Source organism: Ascaphus truei, chromosome 1, assembly GCF_040206685.1.
Source record: "Ascaphus truei isolate aAscTru1 chromosome 1, aAscTru1.hap1, whole genome shotgun sequence".
Lineage (NCBI taxonomy): Eukaryota > Metazoa > Chordata > Amphibia > Anura > Ascaphidae > Ascaphus > Ascaphus truei.
Genome location: NC_134483.1, coordinates 154,012,458 through 154,030,902, shown reverse-complemented (window position 1 = coordinate 154,030,902; position 18,445 = coordinate 154,012,458).

The following is an 18,445-nucleotide window of genomic DNA, read 5'->3' as shown; positions in this document are numbered from 1 at the left end:
GTCGATCTAGAAATAAAAGCCAGGTGTGGATGACTAGTTTCCTGAACCCCTTAACCAGTGTCTGGACGTCCCCGCTTCACAATATCTAAAGCAGCAATGCCACCTGGGATCTTACCTGATCCGCAGTCCCTCAATGTCCAGGTACCTCATTCCCGCAATGTTATACATTGGAGGGAATGTGTTCCCTACCTGTCTCCTGGGTTAGGGGGGGTTCCGATGTCTCCCGTGTGAAGCTTGAGTCAGATCTGGAAGAAAGCAGTATAGGTTATTTTGGTGTAGTATAGGACAGTTAAGATATATAGGGTAAATAAGATATCCAGATACAGAGAGGGGGAGAGAGAGGAAGAGAGAGAGGGGGAGAGAGAGGAAGAGAGAGAGGAAGAGAGAGAGGAAGAGAGAGATGAAGAGAGAGAGGAAGAGAGAGAGGGGGAGAGAGAGGGAGAGAGAGGGAGAGAGAGGGAGAGAGAGGGAGAGAGAGAGAGAGAAAGAGAGAAAGAGAGAGAGAGAGAGAGAGAGAGAGAGAGGCGGGAAGAGAGAGAGAGAGGAAGAGAGAGGGAGAGAGGGAGAGAGAGAGGAAGAGAGAGGGAGGAAGAGAGGGGGAGAGAGGGAGAGAGGGAGAGAGAGGAAGAGAGGGAGAGAGAGGAAGAGAGGGAGAGAGAGGGAGAGAGAGGGAGAGAGAGGAAGAGAGGGAGAGAGAGGAAGAGAGGGAGAGAGAGGAAGAGAGGGAGAGAGAGGAAGAGAGGGAGAGAGAGGAAGAGAGAGGGAGAGAGAGGAAGAGAGAGAAAGAGAGAGGAGAGAGAGAAAGAGAAAAAAGAGACAGAGGAGGGAGAGAAAAAAGAGACAGAGGAGGGAGAGAGAAAAAGAGACAGAGGAGGGAGAGAGAAAAAGAGACAGAGGAGGGAGAGAGAAAAAGAGACAGAGGAGGGAGAGAGAAAAAGAGACAGAGGATGGAGAGAGAAAAAGAGACAGAGGAGGGAGAGAGAAAAAGAGACAGAGGAGGGAGAGAGAAAAAGAGACAGAGGAGGGAGAGAGAAAAAGAGAGAGGGAGAGAGAAAAAGAGAAAGGAGAGAGAAGGAGACAGAGGGGGGAGAGAAAGAGAGGGGAGAGAAAGAGACCAGAGAGAGGGGAGACGGGGGAGACCAGAGAGAGGGGAGACCAGAGAGGGGGGAGACCAGAGAGGGGGGAGACCAGAGAGAGGGGAGACCAGAGAGAGGGGAGACGGGGGAGACCAGAGAGAGGGGAGACGGGGGAGACCAGAGAGAGGGGAGAGAGGGGAGACGGGGGAGACCAGAGAGAGGGGAGACCAGAGAGAGGGGAGACGGGGGAGACCAGAGAGAGGTGGGAGACCAGAGAGAGGGGGGAGACCAGAGAGAGGGGGGAGACCAGAGAGAGGGGAGACGGGGGAGACTAGAGAGAGGGGAGACCAGAGAGAGGGGAGACCAGAGAGAGGGGAGACCAGAGAGGGGGAGACCAGAGAGAGGGGAGACGGGGGAGACCAGAGAGAGGGGAGACGGGGGGAGACCAGAGAGAGGGGAGATGGGGGGAGACCAGAGAGAGGGGGGCAGGGGTGACTGACCGGGGTAGGGGTGACTGACTGACCGGGGCAGGGGTGACTGACTGACCGGGGCAGGGGTGACTGACTGACCGGGGCAGGGGTGACTGACTGACCGGGGCAGGGGTGACTGACTGACCGGGGCAGGGGTGACTGACTGATTGGGGGGGGGGGGGGGAAGGTACCTCTGGTGTCACACATACTCCCATACACACATACACATTCTCCTATATATATACATACACACACACACACACACACACACATACATACATACATACACTCCCACATACATACACACACTCCCACATAAATACACACTCCCACATACATACACACACTCCCACATACATACACACTCCCACATACATACACACACTCCCACATACATACACACACTCCCACACACATACACACACACACACACATATATACACACCTATATACACACACACAGGCCATGACCAGCACCACCACGCTCCCCCGCCCATCTCCTGCTCCGCTCCCACATGAGGGGGCTTCCCCCGCTCCCATCACCCGGCGCGCTCTCTGACACGGAACCGGGGGGATGAGGGGGCATCCCCCGCTCCCATCACCCGGCGCGCTCTCTGACGCGGGACCGGGGGAAGCGGGGACATGAGGGGGCATCCCCTGCTCCCATCACCCGGTGCGCTCTCTGACGCGGGACCGGGGGGAAGCGGGGACATGAGGGGGCATCCCCCGCTCCCATCACCCGACGCGCTCTCTGACGCGGGACCAGGGGGAAGCGGGGGGGGACGCGGGGGGGGAAGCGGGGACATGAGGGGGCATCCCCCGCTCCCATCACCCGGCGCGCTCTCTGACACGGGATCGGGGGGGAAGCGGGGGGGGGAACGGGGACATGAGGGGGCATCCCCCGCTCCCATCACCCGGCGCGCTCTCTGACACGGGACCGGGGGGAAGCGGGGGGGGGGGGAACGGGGACATGAGGGGGCATCCCCCGCTCCCATCACCATAACTGCGGGCAGCAGGAGCACCGGGGAGGGGAGGGAGGTGGAGGAAGGCACAGATAATACTTACTGTGTCCTCCATCCTCCATGGGAAAAAAATGGCCGCTCGTTGGGGGCTGGCTCATATAGAGCCTGGCCGCGCGCCCACAAAGCCTGGGAGCGCGAGCCAATCATCTGTCAGGTAGGGGGAGTTTTTTTTTTTTTTTCAGCCAGCGCGAGCAGGGAAATTTCAGCGCGAGCAGGGAAAATTTAAAAAACAAAACACGTGTGCTGCTTGGGCCAATAGTTACTCGCCTGGGGGTTAAATCCACCCGCCCCGGGCGAGTAAATGTATAGGATTGTCGAACACTGTATATACATATATGCATATCTTTTTATTAGTATTGTATATACTCTGATTTGCACATTACAGGAACTCACCCATTTTTTATTAGTTATTTTTCCAATCTTGGAATCAGTTTACTTAATTACTTATTATGGAGGAATCTGGTGAGGATGACAATGTCTTGATAGAAGATCAATATAGCACCTTTGTTCATACCTGTGGTGACAATACGAAACGGTTAAGGAAAGCAAACCCACTTATTTGATGGTGTATCAGAAATAATTTGCGATGAACCCTCAGATCTGACCCACCATTTCGTTAAACTTGAAAAACTTTTAACTGAAAATATTAGATTATGGTGGGACATCACTTCCCTTGAGAATTACATAAGATGCAATCGCATTCCAAGGGGATTGCGTATCAAAAAAGTCCCATCTTTTGGTTTCATGAACAAACAGTTCGAATTAGATTGGGTTGATGCACTTGACTCCTGCTCCAAAAAGTTGATGGAGCTCATTATCCAGCAAAAAAATAAAGAAAAATCCATCCTAATGGCAGAGATCAAAATCCTTCAGACTAAGTTGCGACCATTCAGTCAAAGGGAGCAATTTATTAAGAATGATAAGACACTGTCATCAAATATCGATATATCAGAAAATACCATTAGTGAAAAGAAACAACAAAAATTTGAAAGGGATAGGATTGATTACACTAAAAATCAGGTGTATTGCTGGCAAAAACCGGTTGTTGTACGGGAGACTATGAGCTCCAGCACACCAAGGGGAAGGAGTCAAAATCCTAAACGAGGGACAACAAATGCCCCAAACAAATCTATTCTTAAAAATAAACGTGTTGAAACCTCCAGTTTTGAGTCCGATTATTCGGACCCCGAACCCAGGTTTCATTCGGTCTCTTTTGATAAATCAAAAGAACATTCTAGAGACCGTGAAGTGACAAATTATGATAACAATGTCACACCTTCTTGTTCTACATATAAAGCCAATAGATCATCTGGGCAACCCTCCTCGGCTTTTTTAGAGATGGGCACAAAAAGCCGGGGAGAACGCGCAGATCAAAGAGGAAACGAGGGGGGGCAAGGCAGAACGAAACGCAAGAAGTATGACTAGGAGTGCCCAACAATGTCATTAATATTTCTGGTATGGAATTAACCCTAGATCAATTGTCCCTCCTCAATAAGGGTCTTGGCTTCACTCCAAGTCAAAATTTCAAACTATTTGAAACCATTATTGATTTGCAAAGGTTCACACGTAAGCTAGCTTTGAAGAAAATGTTTGCTGCTATAGATGGTTCTGCAAATATAGCTAGCATAGACAGTGGCATTGTAGAAACTAATCCTACTACCACCACAGATACACATAGTTTAAAATTCCAAGAAGTCTGTGCTCTTTCCGATATGGACTCCCTATTGGAACAACAAGGCGAACCCCTTATGACATACTCCCAATCTTTTTTTGGCAATCAGGATTCTGGCTTTCGCCCGAAATCTTTATTTTGCCCTAGTTTCAATAGGGGTCCATCAATTACCACATTTGAACACTTAGTTGAACGCGACCTGCGCATATTAGCAAGGGGGTTTTCCTGCTCTAAAGTCGCCAATGGTAATCTGACATACACAGAAATCCAAGAAATTGAATGCATTAAGAAACATCATGATATTGTACTTAAAAGTGCAGACAAGGGCGGGGCTCTCGTTATTTTATCAAAAGATCAATACTTCACGGAAGCGATGAGACAGCCAGGGGACAGTAATACATATAAACTTCTTAGGAGCAATCCTACATCTCAATACCAACTTGAATTGTTTGAGCTACTGGACATGGGCAAAATTCTTAATGTAATTAACAAAAGGGAATGTGATTTTCTTTCCTGTCCACATCCCGTGATTCCGATATTTCACCATCTCCCAAAGATCCATAAATCGCTGGTCGACCCTCCTGGTCGTCCAATTATAGCGAGCATTGGATCTTTGGGAGATGGATTATCGCGGTATGTGGACAGGTTTCTACAACCACTAGTATTTAATTTACCATCTTTCATAAGAGATACCACGGACTTCATTGCCAGCATACAGGAGATCACTTGGCACAAGGAGTACAGGTGGGTCACCATGGATGTGACCTCCCTGTACTCCATTATTGAGCACAATCACGGCCTTGCGGCCATTAAACACTTTCTTGATTTATCCACTTTATCTATATTACACTGCACTTTTTGATTAGAATCTATATCCTTTTTACTCACACACAATTATTTTTTATTTGATAACCACTTCTATTTACAAACACTAGGCACTGCTATGGGCACGAGTTTTGCACCGTCATATGCTAATTTATTTATGGGGTTTTGGGAATCACAATTTATATATCACGATCACAATCCATTCCGTCACAACATTGTTTACTTTAGGAGATATATCGATGATTTGATATTTATTTGGAAGGGTGATGAATCTTCACTTTTTTCTTTTATTGAACACATTAGCACTAATAACTATAATCTTAAATTCACGTACCAACACAACATTAATAATATTCATTTCCTTGATCTACTCCTGTATGTTGACAGTGAGATGAATATACAAACAGATATTTACAGGAAAGAAAATTCTAGAAACACACTACTCAATGCGCATAGTTGCCATCCGCGCTCCTTGATTAGAAACATCCCAGGTGCCCAATTCGTCAGGTTAAAGAGAATCTGTTCGGATAATGATGTTTTCATTCAAAGGGCCAAGGAGATGTCAAAAAGATTCTTGGAGCGAGGGTATTCTGCTACAGATATTGAGTCTGCATTTGATAAAGCAAATAAAATGGATAGAAGCACTCTCATTCGCAGAACCCCCAAAAAACATTCATCCAACAGATTGCGAGATTCATTCAAAACTACAAACAGTCCCATGTTCATTAGCACATTCAGTTCACAGTCACAACAGATATGTAACATTATTGCCAAACATTGGCACACATTGTCTCTTGATGAAGACATTAGAGACATTGTGAAGAGTGGCCCCAAATTTTCATATCGCAAAGCGAAGACACTAGCTGCTCACTTGTCCCCGAGTATGTTCGTTTCTGGATCCAATGCTCCCAGCATTAATAGTATCCCCAAGGGATTTTTTCGATGTGGGAAGTGTTCAATGAGTAGGTACGCTGTTCAAAAAAGGTTCATTCTGTACAATAATGATTGTAAAAAGTATTATTTGAAATCCTTTTTAAATTGTAATATTACACATGTTGTATATGTCTTGAATTGTACCTGTGGACTTCAATACGTGGGCCGCACGATAAGACCTCTGAAAACTAGAATTGCGGAACACGTCAGGTTAATCAAAAAAAGAGACACTAACCACCCGGTGTCCAGACACTTTTCATCATGCCCATCGGGCAATATTACCAGTTTTTCGTTTTATGCTATAGAACATGTTCCATGTCATCCCAGAGGTGGAAATAGGGAAAATGTACTGAATCAAAGAGAGATGTATTGGATACACACTCTCAACACTCTTCATCCCTATGGGATCAATGTCGAATGGGAGTTGAAACACTTCCTGCAGGGTTGAGTATATGAAGAGTCTTGGGAGTGTGTATACCAATTCATCTCATATACAACAATTCACCTCATATATACTCTAAGGAGTTAAATAACTATCAAACAGAGATGATCCTTTTTTCCTTTTCCTTGTTAATAATTTGTTATTGCATAAATTATCTGCATTATTTATATACAACATTAATGCTTTGTACATACCACCTAATGAACGTCAAGCTACGAATTACTTTCTATAAATACATTAATGATTGCCTTATGTTCATTATTTAATACACACTTAGTCATCAATATGTTGTATAAGTCTGCTTGACATATGTCCCCGCAGTTACTCCTCCATATATATCCTCTATCCTTGTGTTTCTTCATACAAATGTTCAAGGATGTTGCTTTTGTTATTATATATGCTGCTACTCACTGATCTTTGTTTTTAATCTATATGTCATTGTTGTATTCTATATGTTATCACGGTTAGTTGGGGTTGTTCCAAATTAGACACTGTGATGTTTACACAGCACCCTTGTTATTGTCAAGCACTGATTGCTGATTGATATTATCTGTTTTGCATTTTGTGTTGACCAATCATGTTAGGGAACTGTGTATATAACATTCCAGTGTGAGAGATCTTTGTACTCTTTGATAAAGTTCCTGAACGGAACGAAACGCGTCAGAGGTGTTCTCTGTGATGTGATGTGCAGCACTACAGTGCAATAAAATTGCTTTTATCTAAATTGCATTTGGCTAAGTTCCTGAGGCTGTGACCACCCATCAACTACACTCTATATTCCTGCTACTATCGGTGTGGAGCACGCAGGCTACTACGCGGAGCTGGGAGCTGAGCCTCAAGGTTTCCCTCCCCCTGGTGAGCAGACTTTTATCTTCAAACTCTGCCTGCTCACGGAGATACAGGATCGCTGAGACGCAGCATTTCCCTCCACACGTCAGTCGCATAGCCGACGGCCCTCGGTGATGACGTCAGACGCTACCGCGACACCCGAGGAGACGGGATCTACCAGGCATACGCGGTGAAGAGACCGGGTCGGGTAAGGGCAGCAGGCATCTCCAGTGTGAGTACTCGAGAGGGGTAGCCTTGTGGTTGCTCCTTCTCTGGTCTCGGTTTTCCCTGTGTACTAGCCCCCCCACCCAGGTTATACTTGATACCGTCATCTGCCGGAGCCTGGCCTTCATTCATCATTTTTTTCCCCCTGTGCAGGACATTCATGCCCGCCTAGTAGTCATTTATTCTACATGCACATCAGAGATTTTCTACTGTACCAGCTTTGTTGTGGACATTTGTAGCACCGGACATTTGGGGTTCACTCCCCCTACACACTACCAAGTGGCGCACACAGATTCGCCAATGCGTGGGGATACTAACACCAATGTGCTGGGTATTAAAATCGCCACCCTACGCGTTTCGAGAGCGCTCTGCTCTCTTCCTCAGGGGTATATGAAATAAAAGTCCAGCAATGTCCTTTAAATACATGGTCCGCAATTTTAGTAATACATGGTCCGCAATAATTTCACCTGCAGCTGATTGCACATGCGCAGGGGAAAAATGAAGTAGTTCTTGAAAGTGGTTGTGTAATCAAACACATGCGCAATTGGACAGTCAAGAATGCTATTGCAAAGAGCTACTACTATTTGTATACAGCTGTTATACGTTACAAACAACATTGACATAACAAACTTATTCTGTGAATAACAAATGACATATATAACTAACAAAATATATTTATATATTTACATAATTCAACTAAAGATAAGAAATAAAAAATATAATCAATATATAATTAAACTTAATAATCGTGAATTAATGTGCCCATTGATAACTAATGTAACTTAATACGATTGTAATTGTAACCCACCAAAAAATGAGTTACGCACTCTGTCCCCAATGGGCTTAAATGTAGTATTTGATTTGAAATCCTTTTTGGTGGGTTAAAATTACAATCGTCCATTTAAACAGACATATCTCAGATAATAGTGTCTATTTCACTTCTAACAGTAGGCTCCTCCTACATATATCATAAGTACACTACCACTAGCTTAACACATTCTTAAATATTTTAATTATCATATTAAGTTACATTAGTTATCAATGGGCACATTAATCCACGATTATATGATGTTTCTTAATGCATTCAATTTCTTGGATTTCTGTGTATGTCAGATTACCATTGGCGACTTTAGAGCAGGAAAACCCCCTTGCTAATATGCGCAGGTCGCGTTCAACTAAGTGTTCAAATGTGGTAATTGATGGACCCCTATTGAAACTAGGGCAAAATAAAGATTTCGGGCGAAAACCAGAATCCTGATTGCCAAAAAAAGATTGGGAGTATGTCATAAGGGGTTCGCCTTGTTGTTCCAATAGGGAGTCCATATCGGAAAGAGCACAGACTTCTTGGAATTTTAAACTATGTGTATCTGTGGTGGTAGTAGGATTAGTTTCTACAATGCCACTGTCTATGCTAGCTATATTTGCAGAACCATCTTTAGCAGCAAACATTTTCTTCAAAGCTAGCTTACGTGTGAACCTTTGCAAATCAATAATGGTTTCAAATAGTTTGAAATTTTGACTTGGAGCGAAGCCAAGACCCTTATTGAGGAGGGACAATTGATCTAGGGTTAATTCCATACCAGAAATATTAATGACATTGTTGGGCATTCCTAGTCGTACTTCTTGCGTTTCGTTCTGCCTTGCCCCCCCTCGTTTCCTCTTTGATCTGCGCGTTCTCCCCGGCTTTTTGTGCCCATCTCTAAAAAAGCAGAGGAGGGTTGCCCAGATGATCTATTGGCTTTATATGTAGAACAAGAGGGTGTGACATTGTTATCATAATTTGTCACTTCACGGTCTCTAGAATGTTCTTTTGATTTATCAAAAGAGACCGAATGAAACCTGGGTTCGGGGTCCGAATAATCGGACTCAAAACTGGAGGTTTCAACACGTTTATTTTTAAGAATAGATTTGTTTGGGGCATTTGTTGTCCCTCGTTTAGGATTTTGACTCCTTCCCCTTGGTGTGCTGGAGCTCATAGTCTCCCGTACAACAACCGGTTTTTGCCAGCAATACACCTGATTTTTAGTGTAATCAATCCTATCCCTTTCAAATTTTTGTTGTTTCTTTTCACTAATGGTATTTTCTGATATATCGATATTTGATGACAGTGTCTTATCATTCTTAATAAATTGCTCCCTTTGACTGAATGGTCGCAACTTAGTCTGAAGGATTTTGATCTCTGCCATTAGGATGGATTTTTCTTTATTTTTTTGCTGGATAATGAGCTCCATCAACTTTTTGGAGCAGGAGTCAAGTGCATCAACCCAATCTAATTCGAACTGTTTGTTCATGAAACCAAAAGATGGGACTTTTTTGATACGCAATCCCCTTGGAATGCGATTGCATCTTATGTAATTCTCAAGGGAAGTGATGTCCCACCATACACTGGCGACACACTTTATTCGAGCTCGGCTAGTCCCACGAATTCGGGTATACCCGGGTGTATTGAGGTTTGTGACTGTTTTCTGCCCGAGTGCATTGAGTTATTTTCCGGCAGGGATTGAAGCATTTTATTCCCGTTGGCTGCAATACTGCACAGTACATATATATATACTGCATTACAATTCATGAATTTATGCCATCTGGTAGACACGCGAAGCATTGCAGCCTATTAAATCCTAATCATTATCATTTAACAGATCAGCCGCCCATCAGCCAGGCATGAACCCAGGCTGGGAAGGCAAATGCAACGGGGCTTGTCAGAGGTGAGGAGCGGCGCATTCCAGGTATCTGCCAGGTACATACCGGGTATTTGCTCGAATAAAGTGTGTCGGTGCAGTAATCTAATATTTTCAGTTAAAAGTTTTTCAAGTTTAACGAAATGGTGGGTCAGATCTGAGGGTTCATCGCAAATTATTTCTGATACACCATCAAATAAGTGGGTTGCTTTCCTTAACCGTTTCGTATTGTCACCACAGGTATGAACAAAGGTGCTATATTGATCTTCTATCAAGACATTGTCATCCTCACCAGATTCCTCCATAATAAGTAATTAAGTAAACTGATTCCAAGATTGGAAAAATAACTAATAAAAAATGGGTGAGTTCCTGTAATGTGCAAATCAGAGTATATACAATACTAATAAAAAGATATGCATATATGTATATAGATACCAGTCCGTTCTGAAAGAGAAGGATGTAAATAACCAGATAAGTAATAACAATAAATTGTTCATGTGGATATGAGCCACCAGGGCAAAAATTGAAGTCAATTGGTAGTGTGTAGGGGGAGTGAACCCCAAATGTCCGGTGCTACAAATGTCCACAACAAAGCTGGTACAGTAGAAAATCTCTGATGTGCATGTAGAATAAATGACTACTAGGCGGGCATGAATGTCCTGCACAGGGGAAAAAAAATGATGAATGAAGGCCAGGCTCCGGCAGATGATGGTATCAAGTATAACCTGGGTGGGGGGCTAGTACACAGGGAAAACCGAGACCAGAGAAGGAGCAACCGCAAGGCTACCCCTCTCGAGTACTCACACTGGAGATGCCTGCTGCCCTTACCCGACCCGGTCTCTTCACCGCGTATGCCAGGTAGATCCCGTCTCCTCGGGTGTCGCGGTAGCGTCTGACGTCATCACCGAGGGCCGTCGGCTATGCGACTGACATGTGGAGGGAAATGCTGCGTCTCAGCGATCCTGTATCTCCGTGAGCAGGCAGAGTTTGAACAGAAATCCAAGAAATTGAATGCATTAAGAAACATCATGATATTGTACTTAAAAGTGCAGACAAGGGCGGGGCTCTCGTTATTTTATCAAAAGATCAATACTTCACGGAAGCGATGAGACAGCCAGGGGACAGTAATACATATAAACTTCTTAGGAGCAATCCTACATCTCAATACCAACTTGAATTGTTTGAGCTACTGGACATGGGCAAAATTCTTAATGTAATTAACAAAAGGGAATGTGATTTTCTTTCCTGTCCACATCCCGTGATTCCGATATTTCACCATCTCCCAAAGATCCATAAATCGCTGGTCGACCCTCCTGGTCGTCCAATTATAGCGAGCATTGGATCTTTGGGAGATGGATTATCGCGGTATGTGGACAGGTTTCTACAACCACTAGTATTTAATTTACCATCTTTCATAAGAGATACCACGGACTTCATTGCCAGCATACAGGAGATCACTTGGCACAAGGAGTACAGGTGGGTCACCATGGATGTGACCTCCCTGTACTCCATTATTGAGCACAATCACGGCCTTGCGGCCATTAAACACTTTCTTGATTTATCCACTTTATCTATATTACACTGCACTTTTTTATTAGAATCTATATCCTTTTTACTCACTCACAATTATTTTTTATTTGATAACCACTTCTATTTACAAACACTAGGCACTGCTATGGGCACGAGTTTTGCACCGTCATATGCTAATTTATTTATGGGGTTTTGGGAATCACAATTTATATATCACGATCACAATCTATTCCGTCACAACATTGTTTACTTTAGGAGATATATCGATGATTTGATATTTATTTGGAAGGGTGATGAATCTTCACTTTTTCTTTTATTGAACACATTAGCACTAATAACTATAATCTTAAATTCACGTACCAACACAACATTAATAATATTCATTTCCTTGATCTACTCCTGTATGTTGACAGTGAGATGAATATACAAACAGATATTTACAGGAAAGAAAATTCTAGAAACACACTACTCAATGCGCATAGTTGCCATCCGCGCTCCTTGATTAGAAACATCCCAGGTGCCCAATTCGTCAGGTTAAAGAGAATCTGTTCGGATAATGATGTTTTCATTCAAAGGGCCAAGGAGATGTCAAAAAGATTCTTGGAGCGAGGGTATTCTGCTACAGATATTGAGTCTGCATTTGATAAAGCAAATAAAATGTATAGAAGCACTCTCATTCGCAGAACCCCCAAAAAACATTCATCCAACAGATTGCGAGATTCATTCAAAACTACAAACAGTCCCATGTTCATTAGCACATTCAGTTCACAGTCACAACAGATATGTAACATTATTGCCAAACATTGGCACACATTGTCTCTTGATGAAGACATTAGAGACATTGTGAAGAGTGGCCCCAAATTTTCATATCGCAAAGCGAAGACACTAGCTGCTCACTTGTCCCCGAGTATGTTCGTTTCTGGATCCAATGCTCCCAGCATTAATAGTATCCCCAAGGGATTTTTTCGATGTGGGAAGTGTTCAATGTGTAGGTACGCTGTTCAAAAAAGGTTCATTCTGTACAATAATGATTGTAAAAAGTATTATTTGAAATCCTTTTTAAATTGTAATATTACACATGTTGTATATGTCTTGAATTGTACCTGTGGACTTCAATACGTGGGCCGCACGATAAGACCTCTGAAAACTAGAATTGCGGAACACGTCAGGTTAATCAAAAAAAGAGACACTAACCACCCGGTGTCCAGACACTTTTCATCATGCCCATCGGGCAATATTACCAGTTTTTCGTTTTATGCTATAGAACATGTTCCATGTCATCCCAGAGGTGGAAATAGGGAAAATGTACTGAATCAAAGAGAGATGTATTGGATACACACTCTCGACACTCTTCATCCCTATGGGATCAATGTCGAATGGGAGTTGAAACACTTCCTGCAGGGTTGAGTATATGAAGAGTCTTGGGAGTGTGTATACCAATTCATCTCATATACAACAATTCACCTCATATATACTCTAAGGAGTTAAATAACTATCAAACAGAGATGATCCTTTTTTCCTTTTCCTTGTTAATAATTTGTTATTGCATAAATTATCTGCATTATTTATATACAACATTAATGCTTTGTACATACCACCTAATGAAATCAAGCTACGAATTACTTTCTATAAATACATTAATGATTGCCTTATGTTCATTATTTAATACACACTTAGTCATCAATATGTTGTATAAGTCTGCTTGACATATGTCCCCGCAGTTACTCCTCCATATATATCCTCTATCCTTGTGTTTCTTCATACAAATGTTCAAGGATGTTGCTTTTGTTATTATATATGCTGCTACTCACTGATCTTTGTTTTTAATCTATATGTCATTGTTGTATTCTATATGTTATCACGGTTAGTTGGGGTTGTTCCAAATTAGACACTGTGATGTTTACACAGCACCCTTGTTATTGTCAAGCACTGATTGCTGATTGATATTATCTGTTTTGCATTTTGTGTTGACCAATCATGTTAGGGAACTGTGTATATAACATTCCAGTGTGAGAGATCTTTGTACTCTTTGATAAAGTTCCTGAACGGAACGAAACGCGTCAGAGGTGTTCTCTGTGATGTGATGTGCAGCACTACAGTGCAATAAAATTGCTTTTATCTAAATTGCATTTGGCTAAGTTCCTGAGGCTGTGACCACCCATCAACTACACTCTATATTCCTGCTACTATCGGTGTGGAGCACGCAGGCTACTACGCGGAGCTGGGAGCTGAGCCTCAAGGTTTCCCTCCCCCTGGTGAGCAGACTTTTATCTTCAAACTCTGCCTGCTCACGGAGATACAGGATCGCTGAGACGCAGCATTTCCCTCCACACGTCAGTCGCATAGCCGACGGCCCTCGGTGATGACGTCAGACGCTACCGCGACACCCGAGGAGACGGGATCTACCAGGCATACGCGGTGAAGAGACCGGGTCGGGTAAGGGCAGCAGGCATCTCCAGTGTGAGTACTCGAGAGGGGTAGCCTTGCGGTTGCTCCTTCTCTGGTCTCGGTTTTCCCTGTGTACTAGCCCCCCACCCAGGTTATACTTGATACCGTCATCTGCCGGAGCCTGGCCTTCATTCATCATTTTTTTCCCCCTGTGCAGGACATTCATGCCCGCCTAGTAGTCATTTATTCTACATGCACATCAGAGATTTTCTACTGTACCAGCTTTGTTGTGGACATTTGTAGCACCGGACATTTGGGGTTCACTCCCCCTACACACTACCAAGTGGCGCACACAGATTCGCCAATGTGTGGGGATACTAACACCAATGTGCTGGGTATTAAAATCGCCACCCTACGCGTTTCGAGAGCGCTCTGCTCTCTTCCTCAGGGGTATATGAAATAAAAGTCCAGCAATGTCCTTTAAATACATGGTCCGCAATTTTAGTAATACATGGTCCGCAATAATTTCACCTGCAGCTGATTGCACATGCGCAGGGGAAAAATGAAGTAGTTCTTGAAAGTGGTTGTGTAATCAAACACATGCGCAATTGGACAGTCAAGAATGCTATTGCAAAGAGCTACTACTATTTGTATACAGCTGTTATACGTTACAAACAACATTGACATAACAAACTTATTCTGTGAATAACAAATGACATATATAACTAACAAAATATATTTATATATTTACATAATTCATCTAAAGATAAGAAATAAAAAATATAATCAATATATAATTAAACTTAATAATCGTGAATTAATGTGCCCATTGATAACTAATGTAACTTAATACGATTGTAATTGTAACCCACCAAAAAATGAGTTACGCACTCTGTCCCCAATGGGCTTAAATGTAGTATTTGATTTGAAATCCTTTTTGGTGGGTTAAAATTACAATCGTCCATTTAAACAGACATATCTCAGATAATAGTGTCTATTTCACTTCTAACAGTAGGCTCCTCCTACATATATCATAAGTACACTACCACTAGCTTAACACATTCTTAAATATTTTAATTATCATATTAAGTTACATTAGTTATCAATGGGCACATTAATTCACGATTATATGATGTTTCTTAATGCATTCAATTTCTTGGATTTCTGTGTATGTCAGATTACCATTGGCGACTTTAGAGCAGGAAAACCCCCTTGCTAATATGCGCAGGTCGCGTTCAACTAAGTGTTCAAATGTGGTAATTGATGGACCCCTATTGAAACTAGGGCAAAATAAAGATTTCGGGCGAAAACCAGAATCCTGATTGCCAAAAAAAGATTGGGAGTATGTCATAAGGGGTTCGCCTTGTTGTTCCAATAGGGAGTCCATATCGGAAAGAGCACAGACTTCTTGGAATTTTAAACTATGTGTATCTGTGGTGGTAGTAGGATTAGTTTCTACAATGCCACTGTCTATGCTAGCTATATTTGCAGAACCATCTTTAGCAGCAAACATTTTCTTCAAAGCTAGCTTACGTGTGAACCTTTGCAAATCAATAATGGTTTCAAATAGTTTGAAATTTTGACTTGGAGCGAAGCCAAGACCCTTATTGAGGAGGGACAATTGATCTAGGGTTAATTCCATACCAGAAATATTAATGACATTGTTGGGCATTCCTAGTCGTACTTCTTGCGTTTCGTTCTGCCTTGCCCCCCCTCGTTTCCTCTTTGATCTGCGCGTTCTCCCCGGCTTTTTGTGCCCATCTCTAAAAAAGCCGAGGAGGGTTGCCCAGATGATCTATTGGCTTTATATGTAGAACAAGAGGGTGTGACATTGTTATCATAATTTGTCACTTCACGGTCTCTAGAATGTTCTTTTGATTTATCAAAAGAGACCGAATGAAACCTGGGTTCGGGGTCCGAATAATCGGACTCAAAACTGGAGGTTTCAACACGTTTATTTTTAAGAATAGATTTGTTTGGGGCATTTGTTGTCCCTCGTTTAGGATTTTGACTCCTTCCCCTTGGTGTGCTGGAGCTCATAGTCTCCCGTACAACAACCGGTTTTTGCCAGCAATACACCTGATTTTTAGTGTAATCAATCCTATCCCTTTCAAATTTTTGTTGTTTCTTTTCACTAATGGTATTTTCTGATATATCGATATTTGATGACAGTGTCTTATCATTCTTAATAAATTGCTCCCTTTGACTGAATGGTCGCAACTTAGTCTGAAGGATTTTGATCTCTGCCATTAGGATGGATTTTTCTTTATTTTTTTGCTGGATAATGAGCTCCATCAACTTTTTGGAGCAGGAGTCAAGTGCATCAACCCAATCTAATTCGAACTGTTTGTTCATGAAACCAAAAGATGGGACTTTTTTGATACGCAATCCCCTTGGAATGCGATTGCATCTTATGTAATTCTCAAGGGAAGTGATGTCCCACCATAATCTAATATTTTCAGTTAAAAGTTTTTCAAGTTTAACGAAATGGTGGGTCAGATCTGAGGGTTCATCGCAAATTATTTCTGATACACCATCAAATAAGTGGGTTGCTTTCCTTAACCGTTTCGTATTGTCACCACAGGTATGAACAAAGGTGCTATATTGATCTTCTATCAAGACATTGTCATCCTCACCAGATTCCTCCATAATAAGTAATTAAGTAAACTGATTCCAAGATTGGAAAAATAACTAATAAAAAATGGGTGAGTTCCTGTAATGTGCAAATCAGAGTATATACAATACTAATAAAAAGATATGCATATATGTATATAGATACCAGTCCGTTCTGAAAGAGAAGGATGTAAATAACCAGATAAGTAATAACAATAAATTGTTCATGTGGATATGAGCCACCAGGGCAAAAATTGAAGTCAATTGGTAGTGTGTAGGGGGAGTGAACCCCAAATGTCCGGTGCTACAAATGTCCACAACAAAGCTGGTACAGTAGAAAATCTCTGATGTGCATGTAGAATAAATGACTACTAGGCGGGCATGAATGTCCTGCACAGGGGGAAAAAAATGATGAATGAAGGCCAGGCTCCGGCAGATGATGGTATCAAGTATAACCTGGGTGGGGGGCTAGTACACAGGGAAAACCGAGACCAGAGAAGGAGCAACCGCAAGGCTACCCCTCTCGAGTACTCACACTGGAGATGCCTGCTGCCCTTACCCGACCCGGTCTCTTCACCGCGTATGCCAGGTAGATCCCGTCTCCTCGGGTGTCGCGGTAGCGTCTGACGTCATCACCGAGGGCCGTCGGCTATGCGACTGACATGTGGAGGGAAATGCTGCGTCTCAGCGATCCTGTATCTCCGTGAGCAGGCAGAGTTTGAACAGAAATCCAAGAAATTGAATGCATTAAGAAACATCATGATATTGTACTTAAAAGTGCAGACAAGGGCGGGGCTCTCGTTATTTTATCAAAAGATCAATACTTCACGGAAGCGATGAGACAGCCAGGGGACAGTAATACATATAAACTTCTTAGGAGCAATCCTACATCTCAATACCAACTTGAATTGTTTGAGCTACTGGACATGGGCAAAATTCTTAATGTAATTAACAAAAGGGAATGTGATTTTCTTTCCTGTCCACATCCCGTGATTCCGATATTTCACCATCTCCCAAAGATCCATAAATCGCTGGTCGACCCTCCTGGTCGTCCAATTATAGCGAGCATTGGATCTTTGGGAGATGGATTATCGCGGTATGTGGACAGGTTTCTACAACCACTAGTATTTAATTTACCATCTTTCATAAGAGATACCACGGACTTCATTGCCAGCATACAGGAGATCACTTGGCACAAGGAGTACAGGTGGGTCACCATGGATGTGACCTCCCTGTACTCCATTATTGAGCACAATCACGGCCTTGCGGCCATTAAACACTTTCTTGATTTATCCACTTTATCTATATTACACTGCACTTTTTTATTAGAATCTATATCCTTTTTACTCACTCACAATTATTTTTTATTTGATAACCACTTCTATTTACAAACACTAGGCACTGCTATGGGCACGAGTTTTGCACCGTCATATGCTAATTTATTTATGGGGTTTTGGGAATCACAATTTATATATCACGATCACAATCCATTCCGTCACAACATTGTTTACTTTAGGAGATATATCGATGATTTGATATTTATTTGGAAGGGTGATGAATCTTCACTTTTTCTTTTATTGAACACATTAGCACTAATAACTATAATCTTAAATTCACGTACCAACACAACATTAATAATATTCATTTCCTTGATCTACTCCTGTATGTTGACAGTGAGATGAATATACAAACAGATATTTACAGGAAAGAAAATTCTAGAAACACACTACTCAATGCGCATAG